Here is a 17,842-nt window from a genome sequence, read left to right on the forward strand (position 1 = left end):
TAGTTTTAAACAGGATAAAGGTTAAGTTGGTTAAAGTTTGAAATTATGATATAGTTATTCAAGTAATAGTCATGAAGTTATTTACCAAAATACACACACAAAAGTTTAAAAGCAGATGAGGAGAAACATTACTTACAAAGATGAAAATGAGACCAGTTGCTTGGCCATTTACTTGGTGCTATTTCTCTTCCTGAAGTAAAGGTGAGAAAACTTAAGATAATTTCAGTAGCTGTGACAATTTCTGTGGTTGCACCCTCATTCTTATTCCTTGCTCATCATGCAGCTACGTCACTTGCGGATCGCCTGGATTATTTCAAGTAAACAACAGTTTATATTTGAATATTTTGCTCGTGAATATTTTGCTTTTTATTCTCTCTACATTAAGACACCCCTTCATGGTGTCTCTCAAAGTTCCTCCTGGGGGCTCTATAAACAATGGCTGTTCGCAACCAGTCTTTATGCAGTTTAAAACTTAAAATGGCTGCCATGTAACTCTACTCCGACATGATTGTCAGGTTAACACCCCCAGTCAGGGAACTCATATTCTATGAGGTCCACTTGGTTGACCTTGTTACAATCACTTCACTCTCTCATTCTCTTATACAAAATATATGTATGAAGCTATTATTCCTGTTCTCCCCTGCCATTGGAACACAATGTGGAGGATTAAAGCAAGAATCAAGAAAAGATTAATGCAGCAAAGCAAAGTAAACCACAGGTTTTAATTTAAGGTTATTCAACTCGATGTTGAGTCCTGGATGTCCTAGAGTGCAGAATCTTAGCAATTTTGTTTTTATTTCAAATTGCCAGTATCTGCGGTATTTTGCTTTTTATTTCCGGAAATGCTTAATGTTTTCCTCATTGTTGGTAATTTTGATAATTCTACAATGAAAATATCTTGCATTTACAGTTGCATCATTTAGCATGTAATTAGAGGCTGGTCCAAGACTTGTTTCATATGAAAGATGTCTGTTAGTTGATGCTTTGTAAACCTGCTACGGCATTAAAATAATGTGGTGCTATATGGTGCAAAATCTATTTGGTGTATTCTTTTTATGAGCTCTCTTGTTAACAAGAACATGTCAATGCACCATTGTTGCATCCAAAAATAATACAATGTTCATCTCAAGTACTTCTGTGGAATAATCTTTCAAGTATTTGTAAACACTATTGATTGTTCTATTACACAGTAAAGTGGTATTCCAAAGATACTGAATGATGCCAACCATGAGAAACAGTTAACAAGCCAATATTGTTGTTTCTATTCATTCTTAAAACTCCGTTTTACAACACTGTTGAGATTCTACTTAAAGACAAAATGAGACAGTTAAATTACAAACATTAAAAGCTGGCAACATTTCAAGTTCTAAATACGCGTTTGTGGGAAATGCTGAAGTTTCTGAAAAAGTTCTTCAACATTGGCCATCCCTTTGTATCAAATTATTGGTGCTGTCCCGAATACATGATTAAACCAGAAAGATTGAAAAAGTGTGTCAGCCACAAACCGGATATGATATCTTCTTCCTGATAGAATCATTCAAGATCCATTTGTTTCAAAATTGCTTTCTGCTGCAGAAACTAAAAGTTGCTAAAAAGAGATTAAAAAGTGAAAGCTTTTTGTCTTGCTCCCATTAAAAGTGCAGTGAGGATTTGCTGTCTCACCTTCTAAGTCTTGAGCCCCCAGTCTAGATGAGTGCAAAGTAAAACGCTTTGACTTTGCTCTGCTTTCCAGTGGTGTGACAAGCAAAATGACAAAACCATTCATTCATATGGTTCATCTGGAACTCAATTGGACTTTAAAATAGTTGAGAAAACATAATTAATTCATCCAATTTGACATTAGTTTAATATTCTAGCTGATCTCCCCAGAACTACCGAGAGGAAGAGGAAAGGAGTTCATTTTAACTGGGACAGTGCAGTGTAAATGAGAATGGTTAAACTTGAAACTGATGTCAGCCTACCAAATGCTCCACTGCTAATTTGATGTCTGCTTGTTTCAGGACAGGAAGAGGTCACTTGCAATGGCCAGATAGGGGTATTTTGTCAGGCGCAAGATATTGATTATCATTTTGAGGCAGAGTTGGAAACACTGATGACTACTCAATATACGTCTCTGAGAAACACTGTTCTTCCTTTTCTTGGAATATTGCCTGACAAAAATACTCTGTTTACTGCAGGAACATGTGCCATCCACCTGCGCCTCCACCACCAAACCTCGCCCCCACACACCCCCACCGCGCCCCCCCACTACCCCCACCACTAACCGTGTCCTGAAGCACCCCACAATATCCTCCAACCTTCCACTGTCTCCAGTTTCCAAACCCACCTATCATTTCCCTCCACCCCAACTCTGCACTGCTGTGTTAGACAGCTCCCTGTCAGAGTTGAAATATTTTCCACGCTCCGCTGTGGAGAATTTAGAATCTGTGCCTCTCCTGTGAAGAGAATACTATTGTTTTTTTCTGTACAGGGTTGGTAATGGATTGATGTAATAGCTAAAATGGAAGCCAATTTATAAACATCATTTATTCTACAGGATAACTCAATTTCTATTATTTCTCTGAAAATGCATCATTCATAACACGTGTTTATGACTAATAACACTTTTCAAAATGAGAGCAACTTGACATAGATCAGTAAGTACTTCAAAACCTGTAGCCTACAGGCTTACCAAACTCTTTTTAAAAGGACATATTGAGACAAACATCATCGCTTGATCTTCACTGTATTTGGAAACCATCTTGGACAACACGGCATGTTATGGCGTGAGATAAGATTAGGGTGAGGAGCTGGCTAGATCATTGGCCAGACGGGGAGCATGTAGATTAGATTAATGCCATTGATGTTGAAATTGATTCTCAAGAGTCCTTGGGTTGCAGTGATTGTGTTATTTCTGAGCCAGGAGACCAACTCCAGAGGTGTGTAATAACATAGAATAGAATAGAATGACAATTTATTGTCACGTGTATTTTTACAAAGCAAAACAGTGAAAGGTTCCATAGGTTGCCATACCATGGCTCCTAAGTTAATGACAGAAGTCATAAATCAGAAGGAAAACATTAAAAGTTCATCACGCATTAATTAACAGCTCCTGGGTTTGGGGTACGTTGGAACACTAGTTTGAAACCGACACATGGGGCCATGCGAGGTTGCAATGCCAGGCCAAGACCACCCCGCTAGGCTGAAATGAGACCTCTACACCAGGACTAGACCTCCACACTCAGCCATTGAAAGATCCGGAAGCTGACTCCGAAGCAAGGATGAGACCTCCATTCTGGGACTAGACCTTCATGCTGGGCTGCTGGAATACCTGGAAGCCATCAAAGAAGACCTCCATCATGGGACGAGACCTCCACACCGAGTCAAGATGGCCCTCCTGATCAAGAGCGGTACACCAATATATGACCACTTCAGGTGTCCACCACACCGTGTGACCACCACACCTGGAGACCATCACACCAGGAGACCACAACACTGAGAGACCATATACCAGGAGACCACCACTCCAGGAGACCACTACACTGGGAGATCACCACACTGGGAGCCCAGCACACCGGGAGACCAGCCCACCAGGCACGAGCCTATACCGCCATTCCATGTCATTGGAAGCTACCTTGTCACTAGGCCTGGGGCATGAGAAGGTGCCTTCTACCAAAGTTGTTAAAAGAAGGTATGGTACTATAATATATGGAAACATTAAAATAAAACATAGAAAGGAGAGGAAAGTAAACCAGATGGACTGGACAACCTCCTGACTCTTGGGCTGAACATTTTGCTCTTTCTTGAATATATTCAGTGACTTGGGCCTCTACAGCCTTCTATTGAGAATTCCATGGGTTCACCATGCTTTGAGTGAAGAAATCTTTCCTCATCTCAGTTCTAAATGGTCTGCCCTGTATCCAGACACTCTGACCCTTGGTTCTAGATGCTCTAACCAGGAAAAACAGTCCAGCTTGTCAATGGTACACACTGCTGCTACCAAGCATCGGTGGTTGAGGGAGTGACTGTTTGAGGATGTGTTGTCAATCAAACAGTCTGCTTGTCCTCGACAGTGTCAAACTTCTAGAGTGTTGTTGGAGCTGCACCCCTCCAGGCAAATCTGAAACATTCCATCACATTCCTGACTTGAGTCTTGTAGGTAGTTTTGAGAGTGTGTTCTCCAGTATCTGCAGACCTCAGTGTCTCCTTTTTGTAGGTGGCGGGCAGGCTTTAGGGAATCAGGAGGTGAGTTACTCCTGCAGGTGTCCTAGCCACTGACCTGCTCTTGAGGCTGAAGTACTTTTATAGCTGGTCCAATTCAGTTTCTGGTCAATGGGGTTCAGTGATAGTTATGCCATTGATTCTCTCATTTTCTGTCACTTTAGGAAAAAGTACTAGAGAAACAGGATACAGAGCTGGGCTGATAAGTGGCAGATTGAGTTCAACCTGGAAAAGTGTGAAGTGATTCATTTTGGAAAGTCAAATGTGAATGCACAATACTGGGTGAAAGGCGGGATTCTTGGCAGTTTGGAGGAACACAGGGATCTTGGGGTCCATGTCCATAGATCCTTCAAAGTTGCCATCCAAGTTGATAAGGTTGTTAAGACGGAATATGGTGTGTTGGCTTTCATTAGCAGTGGGATTGAATTTAAGAGCTGTGAGGTTATGCTGCAGCTCTGTCGAGCCCAGTTAGACCATACTTGGAATATGGTGTTCAGTTCTGATCACCTCATTATAGGAAGGATGTGGAAGCTTTAGAGATGGTGCAGAGGAGATTTACCAGGATGCTGCCTGGACTAGAGGGCATGTCTTATGAAGAAAGGTTTGAGAGAGCTAGGGCTTTTCTCATTGGAGCAAAGAAGGATGAGAGGTGACTTGATAAAGGTGTACGAGATGATGAGAGGCATAGATAGACTGAATAGTCAGACATTTTTTTCCCAGAGCAGAAATGGCTATCACAAGGGGGCATAATTTTAAGGTGATTGGAGGAAGATTTAGGGGAGATGTCAGAGGTAGGTTCTTCACACAGAGTGTGGTGGGTGCGTGGAATGCACTGCCAGCAATGGTAGTACAGTCAGAGACATTAGGGACATTTAAGTGATTCTTGGTTAGGCATAATGGATGATAGTAAAATGAAGGGTATGTAGATTAGTTTGATCTTAGAGTGGGATTAAAGGTCAGCACAACATCAAGGGCTGAAGGGCCTGTGCTGTGCTGTACTGCTCTATGTTCTATGTTACAATGAGGTCAAAGACTGTTAAGTTCTCTGGACCTAGTGGGTTGCATCCTATCATTGTAAAGAAAGTAGCTACACAGATACTGGATGCACTGATAGTAATCTTCGAAGGATCATTCAATTTGGGAAAAGTCCCAGAGGATTAGAAAACTTCTGATGAAACACCATTTTCAAAGACTGCAACCACCACCCCAGACCAATCTAAGCAGCAGAATCTCATCTCAGGAGGTAGAGGATGGACTGCATTATATCTATGCTTGGCCTCAGTCAGTAAGTTCCTTAACGAAGTCATCAGCCATGGCTGCAGAGGATAGGCTTTGTTTCCATCTTTGTACACCATTTGGCTCTTGAAATAGGGACATGAGAATTTTCAAGAATATAAGCATCATGTATACTCCCGGGATACGTAATGCAAACATTTATAGTGTTTAATCGATTACCACAGATGACTTGTGTTTTGAATAAATAAAACCCTTTTTTTGTGTAGTTCCCCATGTAGTTCACCTATGACACTCTCCACCCTGTATGTATGTGACCTATAATGTCCCAAGACATCTCGAGTCTGCAGTGACACTTCAGTCATTTGGAGGAAGTAGCATCAAGTACATTGGACCTGGACCTCCTGCACATCCTGCTCATCCTGAGAGGCCCTTCAGTGGTGACCTGTCCATATGGAGGCAGTTTGACAATCTCTGGATGTTGCTACTAACCCTGGGGCACATCTGATCCTCTGCCATTTCTCTGCACCTTTGTCGTCCAGCAGCCACAGCAACAATGCTGTGACTGATTCCATTATTGTAGATTACAATGAATGTCAGAAGAGAATGTCAGAAACAAACAGCACCTTAGTAAAGTGAGCAGTCAACACTTGCATTATCAGAAGTGACCTTCTCCTCCATATGGTAGGATGTAGAGGACTTGACAAGGAGGACCATGTCTGAACGTGGATCTGTGACATATAGGTGAATATATGCAGCATAGGCCATATTGAACATACAGTAGAAAATTGCAAGTCCAGGAGGATTACTGAAACATTGCTCCCTTTCCACCACCACACCCACATTCCCCAAGAAATTCCCCATCACATATAGAAGTATGTTAGCAAATCCTCGCAGTTCAATGTGAGAGGAAATCAGTTTCACACCTTTGAAGATGTTGGATTCCCTTTGCAATTTGTGCCTCACAGATGCTACTTTTAAGATTGCCTGTGATTACTTCTGCTTCACGGAGATTACCATAATGAGTCCGAAATAACCAATGGCATGGGTCAAGATTGCTTGTGGCTGGGATTTGTATCCCACACAGTTGGGTACAGCATGGATTTCACATGCAGGGCAGTTTGATTACAGATGCCATTAACCTGTACTGTGTAAGTGCCTGATTGATGCAATTTCCCTTTGAAGGGCCTCACATCACTCACAAGTAGAGATTGAATGTTTAAATTGACAGAATTCCTTACTCTACCTATTCTGGGCATGGTGGCAGCCATTTCTCATTTCCATTGCACATTTGCAATTCAGGTAAAGGTGGAAGATAATAGAGGTCATGATTCAGAGCATGAGTCACTGACTGGTAATCCAAAAGCCCCCTCCCTCCCACTGCCCCACCCCAAGTCTATAAGTACTTTCTTCCTTACAGTCCTGTCACCCCTATTGGTTCCACACATTCCCACTCAACTATTTTACAGCTACACATCCATCCCCTTGACTGATAATTGCTGGCAACTGTGACAAACTGCCTGGCCAGAGTGGCAGATAGAGTTTAATTTAGATAAATGTGAGGTGATGCATTTTGGAAAGGCAAATCAAAGCAGGAGTTACACACTTAATGGTAAAGTCCTAAGGAATGTTGCTAAACAAAGTAACCTTGGAGTGCAGGTTCAGAGTTCCTTGAAAGTACAGTCAGAGATAGACACGATATTGAAGGAGGTGTTTGGTATGCTTTCCTTTATTGGTCAAAGCATTGAGTACAGAAGTTGGGAGGTCATGTTGCGGCTATACAGGACATTGGTTAGGCCACTTTTGGAATATTACGTGCAATTGTGGTCTCCTTCCTATCAAAGGATGTTGTGAAACTTGCAAAGATTCAAAAAAGATCTAGAAGGATGTTGCCAGGGTTGGAGGATTTGAGCTGGTGGGAGAGCCTGAACAGGCTGATGCTGTTTTCCCTGGAGTGTCGGAGGCTGAGATGTGACCTTATAGAGATTTATAAAATCACAAGGAGCATGGATAGGGTAAATAGACAAGGTCTGAACCCCAGGGTAGCAGAGTCCAAAACTGGAGGACATAGGTTTAAGATGAGAGAGGAAAGACTTAAAAGGGACCTGTGAGGCAACCTTTTCAAGCAAAGGATGGTGCGTGTATGGAATGAGCTGCCAGAGGAAGTGGTGGAAGCCGGTACAATTGCAACATTTAAAAGGCATCTTTTAAAAGGATGGGTTTATGAATATGATGGATTTAGAGGAATATAGGTCAAATGCTGGCAAATGGGACTAGATTAATTTAGGATGTATGGTAAGCATGGACGAGATGGACCTGTTTTGAGATGAACATCTCTATGACTCTATAAGTGCATAGAGGACAAGTGAAGAGCCCTGCGATGCATCCTACTCTGATGTGCAAGATGGTGCCTATTGGTGCAAATTGGACTGGCGGCAGCATTCAAATGCAAGGTATCAGTGAGCCTGAAGGTGCAGCATTGTGGTTGTGAACTGTAGCATAAGTGAGATGGGGATGTGCCATGATGATGGCGAGGCTAGTGCATTTCTGATACCAAACCCAAAGGACAAGAAGGGAGTGCAGGATGTTGTTACTCATGTAGCGTGTCCTGTGATGTTGGGGAGTGCTGGCCAAGGTGGAGTTCCAGAGGTGCCAACTAGCCACTTGGACTTGCACGTCAGAACTTGTTGCTGTCTGAATTTTTCTCATATTAGCCATAAGGAGAGTAGAAAATTGCATCGGTGGCTCGCTGCTCAATAGTGAGATTCTTATCTCACTGTTAAATCTTGGGCAGAAAATCAGACATTTCTTTTCTCATGCCGAGTATATCATTTTTCTGATTTTGCCATATTTTCCCAACTGACTCACCATTGCTCATGTTGCTCAGGGGTTAGCAAATTCTGCCATCTCTATTGTACCGCTCATCTCTCTCCTATCCAGAAAAGCAACAACTATACCTTAAGCAGTTGCTGTTACCTGAATTCATGGTCAGAAATAACTCCCGTAAGAGTTAGCTCCCATAAAGTAATTTAGTTTTGATGGTTGGGTACTCTGAATGAATGGTTAATGTATCCAATATGTTTACTTCAATAAAATGCGCCTTTCTCTGAAGGTAGCTCCACATGTGAGGATTTGCTTTCTGATGACTGGAATGAAATGCTCATTCATCTGGGGCTTTTCATTATATTAAGAGGAGCTGATGCAGAAGTCTTTCATACAGCTTGCTATCTATTTTCAGATCTGCTTCCTGGCATAGTTCAGCTTGCTCCAAGGCTGAATCATAGTATTTTTGGCCAGTGAATACACAATGTTACATTTTTCTTTTTTTTTGTGAATTGGATCATTTTTTGTGGTATTGTAAGTCATATTTGTAAACCTCCAGATCATAAATTTGGATTACCAGACTTTCAATAGGACCCATTTACTGGTTTGAAAGCCTCAAGATGATCATTTAACTTGAGCTTGGAAGCAGTTTAAATTCCCATTTTGGTGAGGGTAATGACTGCAGTCTCTTTCACTCAAATTCAGCTATTTCTGTAAAAAGTTCTTCATCGAGGGCCCCAAAGTCAGATATGCAGCCACTCAACTCTCATAGCTGTGTTCTGCATCAACATAGCAAGCCTCCATTCTCTCTAAAGTTATGCTGTGCTCAAGTGCCTATTTGTCACCAATTTTAAGAACAGAATTCCTTTCTGCATCTTCAATCCGTGTGTTATGTTGCTCGGTCTAAACCTAGGTAATTGAAGTGACCTCCATTATCCTGTCATCAGTCTAAACTATTGATTCAGCGATAACACCCCTTTGGAGAATTCTCTAAGTCCAATTTTAAATGGGCTCCTGGTCACGTTGTCCTTTGAATCAACGCAATAGCCTTCAATCATAGCAGTCTTCATTTGTGAACCTTTACATCTAGCCAATCAAACTGTTATCATCATCCTCATCAGTGTGTCTCTCTTGCAATAAACTCTGAATAAATTAATCCAATAGTAAAACTCACCCAAAATGATTATTTCAAAGGTTAAAAGCAAAGTGCAAATAGTTTGACAGAAACCTGGCTCAAATGTTGGCATGACAAGATCATTTTAGACCAATTTTCTGTTGATATTTGATTGTGAGCTGCTAAGAACTATTTCCTACAGTTTCCTAGAATACAACCTGACAGAGAGAGGAAGAAATTTGTCTTGCAGGAAGGAAGTTAACACAAAATGGACAGTGTTCCTCCTCCCTGTATTCACTCACATAGAGTTCTATGGAACTAAATATGAGGCCTGGATGGAAGACACCAGGGTAGAAGTTTTGAAACAAAAGCTGCTGGACAAACTCAGTAGGTCAGGCAGCATCTGTGCAGAGAAGTCAGAGTTAATGTTTCAAGTCCAGTGACCCTTCTTCAGAACTGATAGTAGCTAGGAATCGGTGGCATTTATGCTAATGACAGGGAGTGGCCATAAAACCAGAAGACATAGGATCAAAATTAGGCCATTCAGCCCATTGAATCTTCTCCACCATTCGATATGGTTGATGAGTTTCTCAAACCTATTCTCCTGCTTTCTTCATGTAACACTTGATCCCCTCACTAATCAAGAACCTACTCAGCTCTGTTTTAAATACACTCAATGACTTGGTCTCCACAGCCTTCTGCAGAGATAAGTTCCACAGATTAACTACTCTCTGGCTGAAGAAATTCCTCCTCATGTCAGTTTTTAAAGGGTCGCACCTTCACTCTGAAGTGGTGCTCCCAGGTCTTTGTTCTCACCTACTAGTAGAAACATCTTCTCCATGTCCACTTGATCCAGCCTCCTCAGTGTTTGACAAATTTCAGTCAGATCCCTCCAACACCCCCCATCCTTCTGATCTCCATCAAGCACAGGTATAGAGTCCTCAACCGCTCCTCATCCCTTCACCGCCGGACATTCTTGTAAGCCTCCTTCGGACCCCCTCTACTGCCAGCACATCCTTCCTTAGGTATTGCACCCAAAACTGTCACAATATTCCAAATGCAGTCTGACCAGAGCCCTATACAGTCTCAGCAGTACATCTCTGCTCTTGTATTCTAGTCCTTAGGAAACTAATGCTAACATTATGTTTGCCTTCCCAGCTGCCAACTGAAACTGCATGTTAACCTTAAGAGAGTCCTGAACTGAGACTCCCAAGTCCCTTTGTGCTTCAGATTTCCGAAGTCTTTCCTCATTTAGTCTATGCCTCTATTCTTTCTTCCAAAGTACAAACCTCATAGTTTCCCACATTATACTCCATCTGCCCCATCTTTGCCCATTCTCATGGCAAGTCCAAGTCCTTCTACAGCCTCCTCACCTCCTCAACACTGCCTGTCCCCTTGCCTCTCTGTGTGAACTGGAAACCTAGCAACAATGCCCTCAGCTCTTTCATCCAACTGGTTAATAGAAACATGAATAGTTGTTGTCCCAACACTGACCCCTGCGGAAGTCCACTAGTCAACTGCTCTCTTCTGGAAAAAGACCCCTTTATCGCCACTCTCTGCCTTCTGCCAGTCTGCCATTCTTCTATCCATGCCAGTACCTTGCCCCTGCCTCCACAGTTTCTCATCTTATTTAGCAGTGTCCTGTGCTACACAGTGTCAAAGGCCTTCTGGAAATCCAAAAAGATCACATCCACTGACTCTCGTTTATCTAACTTGATCATTACCTCCTCAAAGGATTCAAACAGATTTGTTAGACATGATCACCCCTTGACAAAGTTGTGCTAAGTCAGTCCTATTTAACCATGCACCTCTAAGTACTCCACAATCTCATCCTTAACAATGGACTCTGAAATCTTACCAATGACTGAGGTCAAGCTAACTGGCTTATATTTTCCCGTGTTCTGCCTTCCTCCCTTCTTAAACAGGGGTGTTAATTTTTCCATTTTCCAGTCCTCTGATAGAAAGATAGAACTTTTTTGGTTCTGCTATTTAATTGATCCCCCAGCTGCCCATTTTCCCTCAGCAGAACGTCTTTCCTCTTTCTATCCATATCGTTGGTACCTAAGTGGATCATTACAACATTCCCACCACACACCTCCTCCCCCCCCCCCCACCCCCCCCCCCCCCCCCGACCCCCACCCCACTCCAAGTCCACCAGCAGACCAGATGAACTTGGGCACCAGGCAACACAGTCTTTGGATCTCTCAGAGACCACAGAGGCCAATGTCCATTCCCCTGACTGTACTACCCCAATTACTACTTAGAGTCATAGAGTCATAGAGATGTACAGCACGGAAACAGATCCTTCGGTCCAACCCGTCCATGCCGACCAAATATCCCAACCTAATCTAGTCCCACCTGCCAGCACCCGGCCCATATCCCTCCAAACCCTTCCTATTCATATACCCATCCAAATGCCTCTTAAATGTTGCAATTGTACCAGCCTCCACCACATCCTCTGACAGCTCATTCCATACACGTACCACCCTTTGCCTCTTAGGTCTCTTTTATATCTTTCCCCCCTCACCCTAAACCTATGCCCTCTGGACTCCCCGACCCCAGGGAAAAGATTTTGTCTATATATCCTATCCATGCCCCTCATAATTTTGTAAACCTCTATAAGGTCACCCCTCAGCCAAAACAGCCCTAGCCTGTTCAGCCTCTCCCTGTAGCTCAGATCCTCCAACCCTGGCAGCATCCTTGTAAATCTTTTCTGAACCCTTTCAAGTTTCACAACATCTTTCCAATAGGAAAGAGACCAGAATTGCACGCAATATTCCAACAGTGGCCTAACCAATGTCCTGTATAGCCGCAACATGACTTCCCAACTCCTGGACTCAATACTCTGACCAATAAAGGAAAGCATACCAAACGCCTTCCTCACTATCCTGTCTACCTGTGATTCCCCTTTCAAGGAGCTATGAACCTGCAATCCAAGGTCTCCTTGTTCAGCAACACTCCCAGGACCTTACCATTAAATGTATAAGTCCTGCTACGATTTGCTTTCCCAAAATGCAGCACCTCGCATTTATCTGAATTAAACTCCATCAGTCACTTCTCAGCCCATTGGCCCATCTGGTCCGGATCCTGTTGTAATCTGAGGTAACCCTCTTCGCTGTCCACTACACCTCCAATTTTGGTGTCATCTGCGAACTTACTGACTGTACCTCTTATGCTCACATCCAAATCCTTTCTCTCCCCTGTTGAATGGCTCCCAGCACCACGCTGCTCTGGTCAGTTTATTCATCCTCCACTGCTCTTAACCACACAGGAAGCAAGAATCTCAAACCTGTTAGACAAGTTCATGGCTCCTTCAGCACTACCTCCTGGGTCCCTTTACCTGTCTCGCTGGTGGTTTTAAAAAGAGTGAGCAAATCAGTGGAAATGGAGCCCCAAGAAAGAAAGTGAGTCAGACAAAGGGATGGTTGATAATACGCTAGGCAAGGAGAAAAGCTGATAATGACGACCGTGAGTAGGTGAAACTGAGTTGGCTGGACTGAAAGCAGCTCATCTCATGGCAGGGTCAAGAGTGTGGTGCTGGAAAAGCATAACATGTCAGGCAGCATCCGAGGAGCAGGAGAATCGACATTTCAGGTGAGAGCCCTTCATCACAATGATTAGCCCTTCAAACATCGATTCTCCTGCTCCTCGGACGCTGGGATGCAGGGTGGGTAAAGGCCATGGAGAAAGGTTGTCAGGCTCTAAAAGTATCGAACTCAGAAATGGGTCCTGAAGGTTGCAGCATCCCCAAACAGCAGAAGAGATGTTGTTCTTCCAGATAAGCGCTATGTCTCATTGGAGCACCGCAGCAGACCCTAGACAGAAATGTTGGCCTGGGAACACAGTGGTATGTTGAACTGGCAGGGAGATGGAAGCTGGAGAGCACATAGAAGTTTCACATTGCGATCACCCAGTCTGCGTTTTGTCTCCCCAATGTAGAGGAACTACTATTAGTTTGGAAGAAGTGTCACTGGACTCAAAGTGTTAACTGTCTTCTCCCATAGATACTGTCATACCTGCTGAGTTTCTCCAGCAATTTCTGATTTCATTTCAGATCTTCAGCATTCCTAGTTCTTTCTTTCAGTTTTGTTTTATTTCAGAGAGAAATGTTTGTCACAACCAGTGGTGAGGATCTGGAATCCATGGCCTTTACCCACCCTATATCACAGGTCCTGTCATGACAGTTGCTAAGAAAATGGTGGGGCAAAGTAAATTGTGGCTTTTGATAAGGAATGAGAGCAGTACTCAAGGGGAAAAAATAGGGGTAGCAGGGAAATGGGGAAAGGACTGGGGAGTTAGGGCTAGCTTATTTGATCTTGTGGAGAGGTGACAGAGCGTGACAGGCTGAATGGACTACTTCTGCACTATCAACTTTCATTGATTATACTGGCTGGATTTTCCAGGGTGCCCTGAACAGAGGTAAATGTGATGGACAGATGTAATAGTTGCTATACACCATTGAGGAGGTCATGTGAATAAAAGGCTATGATTGCAACTGCTCCTGAACCAGTGAAGATATTTCTTTCATTTTTACTTTCTATTCTCTCATGGGATGTGGGCATTCACTGACAAGGCTAGCAATTGTTTCCCATCCCTAATTTCCCTGGAACTGAGGAGCTTGTTTGACCATTTCAGAGGGCAAGTAGGATCTGCAGTCCCACTTAGTTACAGGATGTCTGTGAGGTCTCTTCTGGAGTACTGTGTCAGGTTCTGGTCACCCTGTTATAGGAAGGATGTTACTAAACTGGAGAGGGTCCTGAAAAGATTTACCTGAATGTTGCCAGGAATAGAGTTACAAGGGCAGGCTGGATAGGCTGGGAGTTTTATCACTGGAGTGTAGAAGGTTGAGGAGTGACCTATTAAGAACATAAAACCATAAGACATAGGATTGGAAGCAAGGCCATTTGACACAGCAAGTCCATTCAGCCATTTAATCATAGCTGATGGGCATTTCAATGCCACTTACCCATACTCACCCCATAGCCCTTAATTCCTTGCAAGATCAAGACTTTATCAACCTCTGCCTTGAAGACACTCAACATCCTGCCTCCACTGTGCTTTGTGGCAATGAATTCCACAGGCCCACCACTCTCTGGCACAAGAAATTTCCAATCTAAATTAACCCCCTCTAATTTTAAGGCTGTGCCACAGGTCCTAGTTTCCCCACTTAACAGAAACAACTTCCCAGCGTCCACCCTTTCTAAGCCATGTATTATCTTGTAAGTTTCTATTAGATCTCCCCTCAACCTTCTAAACTCCAATGAATACAATCCCAGGATCCTCAGCCGTTCATTGTATGTTAGGCCTACCACTCCAGGGATCATCTGTGTGAATCTCCGTTGGACACACGCCGGTGCCAGTATGTCCTTCCTGAGGTGTGGGGCCCAAAAATTGGACACAGTACTCCAAATGGGGCCTATCTAGAGCTTTATAAAGTCTCAGTAGCACGTTGCTGCTTTTGTATTCCAACCCTCTTGAGATAGGTAACAACATTACATTTGCTTTCTTAATCACATCCTCAACCTGCAAATCAACCTTTAGAGAATCCTGAACTAGGACTCCCAGATCTGTTTGTACTTTGATTTTATTAATTTTCTCACCGTTTAAAAAATAGTCCATGCCTGTATTCTTTTTTTCTAAAGTGCAGGATGTCGCACTTGCTCACGTTAAATTTCATCAGCCATTTCCTGGATCACTCTCCTAAACTGTCTACATCTTTCTGCAGTCTCCCCACCTCCTCAGTACTACCTGCCTGTCCACCTCACTTCATATCATCAGCAAACTTCACTAGAATGCCCCCAGTCCCTTCATCCAGATCATTTACATGTAAAGTGAACAGCTGCGCCCCCAAAACTGAACCCTGCGAGACACCACTTGTTACCAGCTGCCATTCTGAAAAAGAAGTTTATAGAAGTTTATAAAATCATGAGGGGCATAGATAAGGGGAATGGCAAAGGTCTTTGCCCTAGGGTGGGTGAGTTCAAAACTAGGGGCATATTTTTAAGGTGAGAGGAGAAAGGTTTAAGAGGGACCTGAGCAGCAACTTCTTTTACATTAGAGAGTGGTTTGTGTGTGCAATGAACCTCCAGAGGAAGTAGTGGATGCGAGTACAGTTACATTTAAAAGACATGCATATGAGTACATGAATGAGAAATGTTTGGAGGGATATAGGCCAAATGCAGGCAGGTGAGACTAGTTTAGTTTGGGATTATGGCCAACATGGACTGGTTAGATCAAAGGGTCTATTTCCGTTTCCCTGCTGTATGACTCAATGAATAAAACAGATAGGCTTTTATTTCAATTGATGGCAGTCTCATGGTTGCCTTTCCTGATGGTAACTTTCAATTCCAGATTTTTAAAATTAATTGAATTGAAATTCCTAGCAAGTTTTGAGAAGTTTTGTATCTCACGTTGAGGTTGTGGATGTAGGTTTGCTCGCTGAGCTGCAAGGTTCATTTCTAGACGTTTCGTCATATTTTCCTGTGGAAATGACATCGCCAACCCAAAGAAATCCAAACATATAAATAGAAAGCAGGAATTATCAGCAGTACTTTGCCTGAGGTCCACTGAAGATGTTACCTAGTAGGGTGATGAAACTTCTGGAAATGAACCTACATCCAGAATTGTATTTCCACCATGTCCCCAGTGTATTAACATTGGACCTTTGAGTCCTATGCCTTTACTTCTAGACCACCATCTTTCCCTACACCTCCATGGTGTACTGATACCGGTTTTGCTTTTTCACTGCTGTGTAGCTCAAAGGGAGAGGAGTCCATGACCTACCTCAGCAATGCCTACCTCTCCTACTGAGGCTGCCAATGCTCCAGAACTGCCAACTCTATGATTGCACTGGCATGGAGACCCTTTCCTGCCATTCTTAATAGGGCAGTGAGTGGGAAGACAGTCAATTCGAAGATCGTACCCTGAAAGGGGGTGTCAGCACTCTTGATCCTAGCAAGCATGGCCTTGGGACCCTCATTTGGAGCTGACATCCAAGTCTGGAAGCCTGCAGCAAAATGCCACTCTGTGATTCAATGGTAAGAATAGAGACAGTTTTTAGTAAACTGCTGGAATTTCTAATAATGCATGAAATTATAAATAAATGCCCAAAATTGAATTCATCAGAATGAGAGGGATTGGTGGAGCAAAGGGATGTACATGGATACAGATCATTAAATGTGACAGTGAAAATAAAGTAAGGATATCACAAAAGATAAATTGAATTCTTGCTTATGGTCCAAAGAACATTGAGTCATCTGCATCTTCCACTCACATCAAACAGATGACATGGAAAAAGGTGTTCAATCTGCCCAGATCAGGCAAGTAAGGTAGGCCTCAAGTACACAAGCAGATTCTTAAAAGAAGGAAAAGCGAGGAGCTAAGAAGCTGGTAACAAAAATAAAAGCACATGGAATTGGAAACAGCATTTTTAGGGGTAGGGAAATAGTTTGGAGACAAAAGGCAGAAGGTTTGGCAATGGAGAAGTCTTCAGACTGGTAGATAATGACAGGTATCCCGCACAGATCAAGGCCTGAGATTCTCATTGTGAATCATAGAATCGCTACAGTTGGAAGTAGACCATTCAGCCCAACAAGCATCCCACCCTATTCTATCCCTGTAACCCTGCATTCCTCATGGCTAACTCACCTGCCCTACAACAACAGTGGACACTATGGGAAATTTAGCATGGCCAATCCACCCAACTTGCACATCTTTGGACCATGGAAGGAAACTGGAGCACTTGGAGGAAACCCACACAGTAAGGGGAGAACATGCAAACTCCGCACAGTCAGTCACCTGAGGCTAGAATCAAACCAGGCTTCCTGGCACCATGAGGTACTAGTGCTAACTATTGAGCCACTGTGCCACTCTACTTATAAGGAATACTTATGAGGCCGTATTCAGATTTGCCAGTGAATTCATTAGGTGCCACAGTAAATAATGTAAACTGAGCAAAAGCTTGCAAAAGGCCATTGATCAATAAAGTGCTTTGGACATTTTGATCAGTTTATATATGAAAAACACTTTACCCAAGTGCTCCTGTTTGTGAGATGGACAAAGGGATACAGAATTCGGTTTGTGCTTCAACTCAAGTTTATTAATAAAAATATTTCTTATTAAAAACACTATGTGAACATTTCCCAAATTCCTATAATATTCACTCTCTGTCTACCTCTATCCATCTGAGAAAGGATATTACCTGCAACGATCCACATGTTTGAGCTGGGCCATTGAAATCTCCTTCCTCTCCGACAAAGGGCTGCCTCTTTTCTACAAAGGTTGGTCTCACAGGTCACGGTTGACTAAACTTCTGTTCTATGGCTTAAATTCTATAGGTTCTGTCTCCGCCACTCCTGTAGTTGTCCAGTGAATCTGTTCAGAAGACTTTTCCTGATTGTGCGCCACGTGTTAATAAAATGTTTAGTGATAATATGTTTAGTGATATTCGGGACACACTAGCAATAAGAACTT

The sequence above is a fragment of the Chiloscyllium punctatum genome, chromosome 44, assembly GCF_047496795.1.
Source record: "Chiloscyllium punctatum isolate Juve2018m chromosome 44, sChiPun1.3, whole genome shotgun sequence".
NCBI lineage: Eukaryota > Metazoa > Chordata > Chondrichthyes > Orectolobiformes > Hemiscylliidae > Chiloscyllium > Chiloscyllium punctatum.